Source organism: Kogia breviceps, chromosome 4 (assembly GCF_026419965.1).
Source record: "Kogia breviceps isolate mKogBre1 chromosome 4, mKogBre1 haplotype 1, whole genome shotgun sequence".
In the NCBI taxonomy this organism is placed as follows: domain Eukaryota; kingdom Metazoa; phylum Chordata; class Mammalia; order Artiodactyla; family Physeteridae; genus Kogia; species Kogia breviceps.
In genome coordinates, this window is record NC_081313.1 from 49500830 (window position 1) to 49509510 (window position 8681).

Sequence of the window (8681 nt, forward strand, 5' to 3'; positions counted from 1 at the left end):
AGACAGGACAGGGTTAAAGTGACAGCTGATTAGGCTGCTCTGGCTTACTCAGGCTGGTGGGAGGGAGAGGTATGGAATGCAGGGCGAGCCTCTGGTGGCAGAGGCTTATGTGACATTGTAACAGCATGAGGCATGCCATATGTTCTCCTGGGGAACTTGTCCCTGTTTCATGGGACCCTGGCAGTGATGGGCTGCACAGTCTTCTAGGAGGGTAGGTGTGGATAGTGACCTGTGCTTGCACATAGGCTTCTTGGTGTCTGCAGCAGCCGCCTTAGTGTTTCATCCCCATCTCTGGTCTCTGGAGCTCGTTTAGGCAGTGCTCTGAATCCCCTCTCCTAGCATACCCTGAAACAATGGTCTGTTGACTCTTAGAGAGTTCCAGACTTTTTCCTGGTCTCCTTCTTGGCTAGCTGTGGTGCACTAGCCCCCTTCAGGTTGTGTTCACACAGCCAACCCCTGTCCTCTCCCTGGGATCTGACCTCCAAAGCCAGAACCTCAGCTCCCAGTCCCCACCTGCCTCAGCAGGTGAGCAGACAAGCCTCTCAGGCTGGTGAGTGCTGGTCAGCACTGATCCTCTGTGTGGGAATCTCACCACTTTGGCTTCTACACCCCTGTTGCTGTGCTCTCCTCTGTGGTTCTGAAGATTCACACCCCCGCACCCACTCCCCATCTCTGCCAGGGAAGGGGCTTCATAATGTGTGGAAGATTTTCCTCCTTTGTGGGTCCCTCCCAGAGGTGCAGGTCCCATCCCTTTTCTTTTGTCTTTGTTTTTTCTTTTTTCTTTTGCCCTGCCCAGGTACGTGGGGGAGTTTCTTGCCTTTTGGGAAGTCTGAGGTCTTCTGCCAGCATTCAGTATGTGTTCTGTAGAAGTTGTTCCACCTGTACATGTATTTGTGATGTATTTGTTAGGAGGAAGGTGACCTCCATGTCTTACTCCTCCACCATCTTGAAGGTCTCCTCCAGTTCTATAGACTTTGGATTGTTGTGTTTTCCTTTTGTCTCCACGTATTTTTTGATTTCTTCAGTAACCCATTGTCTGTTTTGTAGCATATAGTTTAGCCTCCACGTGTTTGTGTTTTTTGTGATTTTTTCCCTTGTAGTTGATATCTATTCTCATAGTGTTGTGCTCAGAAAAGATTCTTTTTCTTTTTTCCATTTTTTAAAAATTAATTAATTTATTTATTTATTTATTTTAACATCTTTATTGGAGTATAATTGCTTTACAATGCTGTGTTAGTTTCTGCTTTACAACAAAGTGAATCAGTTATACATACACATATGTTCCCATATCTCTTCCCTCTTGCATCTCCCTCTCTCCCACTCTCCCTATCCCACCCCTCTAGGTGGTCACAAACCACCTAGCTGATCTCCCTGTGCCATGCGGCTACTTCCCACTAGCTATCCACCCTATGTTTGGTACTGTATATATGTCCACGCCACTCTCTCACTTCGTCACAGCTTACCCTTCCCCCTCCCCATATCTTCAGGGCTATGGTCTAGTAGGTCTGTGTTTTATTCCCATCCTATCCCTAGGCACTTCATGACATTTTTTTTCTTAGATTCCATATATATGTGTTAGCATAAGGTATTTTTTTTTCTCCTTTTGACTTGCTTCACTCTGTATGACAGACTCCAGGTCTATCCACCTCATTACAAATAACTCAGTTTCATTTCTTTTTATGGCTGAGTAATATTACATTGTATATATGTGCCACATCTTCTTTATCCATTCATCTGTTGATGGACACTTAGGTTGCTTCCATGTCCTGGCTATTGTAAATAGAGCTGTAATGAACATTTTGGTACAGGACTCTTTTTGAATTATGGTTTTCTCAGGGTATATGGGTATATGCCCAGTAGTGGGATTGCTGGGTCATAATGGTAGTTCTATTTTTAGTTTTGTAAGGAACCTCCATACTGTTCTCCATAGTGGCTATATCAATTTACATTCCCACCAACAGTGCAAGAGGGTTCCATTTTCTCCACACCTTCTCCAACATTTATTGTTTCCTGCTTTTTGATGATGGCCATTGTGACCAGTGTGAGATGATATCTCATTGTAGTTTTGATTTGCATTTCTCTAATGATTAATGATGTTGAGCATTCTTTCATGTGCTTGTTGGCAATCTGTATATCTTCTTTGGAGAAATGTCTATTTAGATCTTCTGCCAACTTATGAATTGGGTTTGTTTTTTTTTTTTTTTGTTATTGAGCTGCATGAGCTGCTTGTAAATTTTGGAGATTAATCCTTTGTCAGTTGCTTCATTTGCAAATATTTTCTCCCATTCTGAGGGTTGTCTTTTGGTCTTGTTTATGGTTTCTTTTGCTGTGCAAAAACTTTTAAGTTTCATTAGGTCCTATTTGTTTATTTTTGTTTTTATTTCCATTTCTCTAAGAGGTGGGTCAAAAAGGATCATTCTGTGATTTATGTCATAGAATGTTCTGCCTATGTTTTCCTCTAAGAGTTTGATAGTGTGGGCCTCACCTTTAGATCTTTAATCCATTTTGAGTTTATTTTTGTGTGTGATGTTAGGGAGTGTTCTAATTTCATACGTTTACATGTAGCTGCCCTGTTTTCCCAGCACCACTAATTGAAGAGGCTGTCTTTTCACCACTGTATATTCTTGCCTCCTTTATCAAAGATAAGGTGTCCGTATGTGCATGGGTTTATCTCTGGGCTTTCTATCCTGTTCCATTGATCTATATTTCTGTTTTTGTGCCAGTACCATAGTGCCTTGATTACTGTAGCTTTGTAGTATAGTCTGAAGTCAGGGAGCCTGATTCCTCCAGCTCCATTTTTCGTTCTCAGGATTGCTGTAGCTATTCGGGGTCTTTTGCATTTCCATACAAATTGTGAATTTTTTTGTTCTAGTTCTGTGAAAAATGCCATTGGTAGTTTGATGGGGATTGCATTGAATCTGTAGATTGCTTTGGGTAGTAGAGTCATTTTCACAATGTTGATTCTTCCAATCCAAGAACATGGTATATCTCTCCACCTATTTGTATCATCTTTAATTTCTTTTGTCAGTGTCTTATAATTTTCTGCATACAGGTCTTTTGTCTCCTTAGGTAGGTTTATTCCTAGATATTTTATTCTTTTTGTTGCAATGGTAAATGGGAGTGTTTTCTTATTTTCACTTTGAGATTTTTCATCATTAGTTTATAGGAATGCCAAGGATTTCTGTGCATTAGTTTTGTACCCTGCTACTTTACCAAATTCATTGATTAGCTCTAGTAGTTTTCTGGTAGCATCCTTAGGATTCTCTATGTATTAGTATCATGTCATCTGCAGACAGTGACACCTTTACTTCTTGTTTTCCGATTTTGATTCCTTTTGTTTCTTTTTCTTCTCTGATTGCTCTGGCTAGAACTTCCAAAACTAGGTTGAATAAGAGTGGTGAGAGTGGGCAACCTTGTCTTGTTCCTGATCTTAATGGAAATGGTTTCAGCTTTTCACAATGGAGAACGATGTTGGCTGTGGGTTTGTCATATATGGCCTTTATTATGTTGAGGAAAGTTCCCTCTATGCCTACTTTCTGCAGGGCTTTTATCATAAATGGGTGTTGAATTTTGTCAAAAGCTTTCTCTGCATCTATTGAGATGATCATATGGTTTTTCTCCTTCAGTTTGTTGATATGGTGTATCACGTTGATTGATTTGCATATATTGAAGAATCCTTGCATTCCTGGAATAAACCCCACTTGGTCATGGTATATGATCCTTTAATGTGCTGCTGGATTCTGTTGTTTGTATTTTGTTGAGGATTTTTTCATCTGTGTTCATCAGTGATATTGGTCTGTAGTTTTCTTTCTTTGTGACGTCTTTGTCTGGTTTTGGTATCAGGGTGATGGTGGCCTCGTAGAATCAGTTTGGGAGTGTTCCTCCCTCTGCTATCTTTTGGAAAGGTTTGAGAAGGATAGGTGTTAGCTCTTCTCTAAATGTTTGATAGAATTCACCTGTGAAGCCATCTGGTCCTGGGCTTTTGTTTTTTGCAAGATTTTTAATCATAGGTTCAATTTCAGTGCTTGTGATTGGTCTGTTCATATTTTCTATTTCTTCTTGGTTCAGTCTTGGCTGGCTGTGCATTTCTAAGAATTTGTCCATTTCTTCCAGGTTATCCATTTTAGTGGCATATAGTTGCTTGTAGTAATCTCTCATAATGTTTTGTATTTCTGCAGTGTCAGTTATTATTTCTCCTTTTTCATTTCTAATTCTATTAATTTGTGTCTTCTCCCTTTTTATCTTGATGAGTCTGGCTTATGGTTTATCAATTTTTTTTATCTTCTCAAAGAACCAGCTTTTAGTTTTATTGATCTCTGCTATCATTTCCTTCATTTCTTTTTCATTTATTTCTGATCTGATCTTTATGATTTCTTTCCTTCTGCTCAATTTGGTTTTATTTTTTCCTTCTACTTTCTCTAATTGCTTTAGGTGCAAGGTTAGGTTGTTTATTGGAGATGTTTCCAGTTTCTTAAGGTAGGACTGTATTGCTATAAAATTCCCTCTTAGAACTGCTTTTGCTGGATCCCATAGGTTTTGGGTCATCCTGTCTCGATTGTCATTTGTTTGTAGGTATTTTTTGATTTTCTCTTTGATTTCTTTAATAATCACTTGGTTATTAAGTAGTGTATTGTTTAGCCTCCCTGTGTTTGTATTTTTTACAGATCTTTTCCTGTAATTGATATCTAGTCTCATAGCATTGTGATCGGAAAAGATACTTGATACAATTTCAGTTTTCTTAAATTTACCAAGGCTAGATTTGTGACCCAATATATGATCTATCCTGGAGAAAGTTCCATGAGCACTTGAGAAAAATGTGTATTCTGTTGTTTTTGGATGGAATGTCCTATAAATATCAATTAAGTTCATCTTGTGTAATGTATCATTTAAAGCTTGTGTTTCCTTATTTATTTTCATTTTGGATGATCTGTCCATTGGTGAAAGTGGGGTGTTAAAATCCCCTACTGTGATTGTGTTACTGTTGATTGCCCCTTTTATGGCTGTTAGTATTTGCCTTGTGTATTGAGGTCCTCCTATGTTAGGTGCATAAATATTTACAATTGTTATATCTTCATGGATCGATCCCTTGATCATTATGTAGTGTCCTTCTTTGTCTCTTGTAATAATCTTTATTATAAAGTCTATTTTGTCTGATATGAGAATTGCTATTCCAGCTTTCTTCTGATTGCCATTTGCATGGAATATCTTTTTCCATCCCCTCACTTTCTGTCTGTATGTGTCCCTAGGTCTGAAGTGGGTCTCTTGTAGACAGCATATATACGGGTCTTGTTTTTGTATCCATTTCACCAGTCTGTGTCTTTTGGTGGGAACATTTAATTCATTTACATTTAAGGTACTTATCAATATGTATGTTCCTATTATCATTTACTTAATTGTTTTGGGTTTTGTTCTTGTAGGTCTTTTCCTTCTCTTGATTTTCTTGCCTAGAGATGTTCCTTCAGCATTTGTTGTAAAGCTGGTTTGGTGGTGCTGAACTCTCTCAGCTTTTGCTTATCTGTAAAAGTTTTAATTTCTCCATCAAATCTGAATGAGATCCTTGCTGGGTAGAGTAATCTTTGTTGTAGGTTTTTCTCCTTCATCACTTTAAATATGTCCTGTCATTCCCTTCTGGTTTGCAGAGTTTCAGCTGAAAGATCAGCTGTTAACCTTATGGGGATTCCCTGTGTGTTATTTGTTGTCTTTCCCGTGCTGCTTTTATATGTTTTCTTCTTTGTATTTACTTTTTGACAGTTTGATTATTATGTGTCTCGGCATGTTTATTCTTGGGTTTATCCTGTATGTGACTCTCTGTGCTTCCTGGACTTGATTAACTATTTCCTTTCCCATATTAGGGAAGTTTTCAACTATAATCTCCTCAAATATTTTCTCAGTCCCTTTCTTTTTCTCTTCTTCTTCTGGGACCCCTATAATTCAAATGTTGGTTCATTTAATGTTGTCCCCGAAGGCTGTGAGACTGTCCTCAGTTCTTTTCATTCTTTATTTTGCTCTGCAGTAGTTATTTCCACTATTTTATCTTCCAGGTCACTTATCCTTTTTTGTGCCTCAGTTATTCTGCTATTGATCCCATCTAGATTGTTTTTAATTTCATTTATTGTGTTGTTCATCATTGCTTCCCTCCTCTTTAGTTCTTCTAGGTCCTTGTTAAATGTTTCTTACATTTTGTCTATCTATTTCCCATATTTTGCATCATCTTTACTATCATTATTCTGAAATCTTTTTCAGGTAGACTGCCTGTTTCCTCTTCAGTTATTAGGTCTGGTGGGTTTTTACCTTGCTCCTGCATCTGCTGTGTGTTTTTCTGTCTTTTCATGTTCCTTATCTTACTGTGTTTGGCGTCTCCTTTTCACAGGCTGCAGGTTCGTAGTTCCCGTTGTTTTTCTTGTCTGTCCCCAGTGGCTAAGGTTGGTTCAGTGGGTTGAGTAGGTTTCCTGGTTGAGGGGAGTAGTGCCTGTGTTCTGGTGGGTGAGGCTGGATTTTCTCTTTCTGGTGGGCAGGTCCATGTCTGGTCGTGTGTTTTGGGGTGTCTGTAGCCTTATTATTATTTTAGGCAGCCTCTCTGCTAATGTTTGGGCCTGTGTTCCTGTCTTGCTAGTTGTTTGGAATAGGATGTCCAGCACTGTAGCTTGCTGGTCATTTAGTGAAGCTGGGTCTTGTTGTTGAGATGGAGATCTCTGGGAGATTTTTGCCATTTGCTATTACGTGGAGCTGGGAGGTGTCTTCTAGGCCAGTGTCCTGAAGTTGGTTCTCCCACCTCAGTGGCACAGACCTGATGTGAAAGGTGGATTCTTAACCACTGGACCACCAGGGAAGTCCTTAGTTTTTGTTTTCATATAACCAACACAGGTCCTATAAAGAGATGGAGTAAATCATGGTGACCATTGTAGGGCTTAAAGAGGTGGTGAGAAAGGCTTATTCTACTGTATGTTTCTTCCCTTCTTCCCTAGATGCCATCCTGCTTAAAATTCTGTCTTTCAAAGTGTTGTAGAGAGGGGTGCAGTAGAAGAGAGATGTAAACTACCTCTTCCAAATTCTAATGAAATGTAATAAAAGATTAAGCAGAATTGACATCATTAAGACCAATTATTCTTTTTTCCAGGAAATATAGTAGGTATTCCTGGGATGAAACACAATAAATTCCTATTTCCTGGGGACATATAGATTACTGGATCTTCTCTGAGGCACAGGATGATTGGGTGGGGAAGGCAATGGCAGGGGATGTTTGAGAATCATCTAAAATTAGGCACATGCAGAAACAGCAGTCTTCAGAAGAAACAGCTAGTAAATCTGCTCCTGATTAGTAGTGGACTTAGGTTTGGAGGAAAAGGGAGGGTTAGTTCTAGTTACAACAACCTGAACCTCAGGAAAGAAAGGAAAGGGGCAATCTTTGCCTACTTCCTAAATCTTTCTCAAATGACCTTGTTTTTAAGGAATATAAGGTTTAGCTATTCTAGTGTGCCGACATGGCAACAAATAAAATACTAGACAAGAAACCACCTATTTTTCTAGTAAAGACAGGAAAATTATTGCAAAAGAAAGTGTTTTTGACTTTCATAGATGTCTCCACCTGTTCCTGAAGCCACTGGAATCGAAGTTGGGAGGCATCTGTTTTTGTCTTGTCATCTCTGCTGATTTTCTCAGCTACTCAGGATATCCCCAACATCATTTACATCTCATATACAGAGTTTTTCTTAGGATGAGGCCAAGAGAGGCTCCTTGGGCCTGCTTTGAAGACCCTCACTATGAGCAGCTGGGAAACCACCACTGAAGATGAAGAAATTGGCTCTACCATAACTACTTTTTTAATTCCAAAGTTTCATTGTATTTTAGTATTTTAAAAAATATCCAACTTATTAGGTTTCCTCATTCATAGCCAAGGCAAAGCAGGTAATATATTTTTGTCTACCCAAGGCTGTCCTTTGGTGATTTCTATTCCTATTTAAAATGACCACTAATGCCGTGGAGTTACGTGGAGACTGAGGCTAGGGTGCACTTAAGATTCGGCTCCACCCATAACCCATCACCAGGGCCGAGGAAGGCACTGCTGCTGGAAGTGTAATAGTCGTTAATCCTGCTCTGCAAGAGGTGCTGAAGACCAACATCATCCACGATGTCCTAGCACGTGGAATATGCGAAGCTGCCAAAGCCTTAGACAAGCGTCAAGACCATCTCTGTGTGCTTGCATCCAACTGTGATGAGCCTATGTATGTCAAGTTGGTGGAGGTCCTTTGTGCTGAGCACCAAATCAACCTGATTAAAGTTGATGACAACAAGAAACTAGGGGAATGGGTAGGACTCTGTAAAACTGACAGAGAGGGAAAACCCATAAAGCGGTTGGTTGAAGTTGTGTGGTGGTTAAGGGCTGTGGCAAAGACGCTCAGGTCAAGGATGTCATCGAGGAGTACTTCAAATGCAAGAAATGATCAAATAAAAACACTGGGCTCTTGTTCCTCATAAAAGAAAAAAAAATTAAAATTAAATAATATGACCACTGATGTATATTGTAACCTGAATCACATGGGAGCTACTTATAGTGATATCCCTACTCATACTCCATAGTTAAATTTACATTTATTGAGTACTTTTAATGAGCCATCTGCTTCATATTATCACATCAGCAGCAGAAGTACCACTGCCACCAGTATAACACCTGCCATTTATTT

At 39.4% G+C, this 8681-nt stretch overlaps 1 pseudogene; it reads left to right on the forward strand.

The window, feature by feature from the left end:
- Positions 1 to 8441, forward strand: part of LOC131755673 (small ribosomal subunit protein eS12-like) — an 85854-nt pseudogene extending 77413 nt beyond the window's left edge.
- The last annotated feature ends 240 nt before the right edge of the window (positions 8442 to 8681 follow it).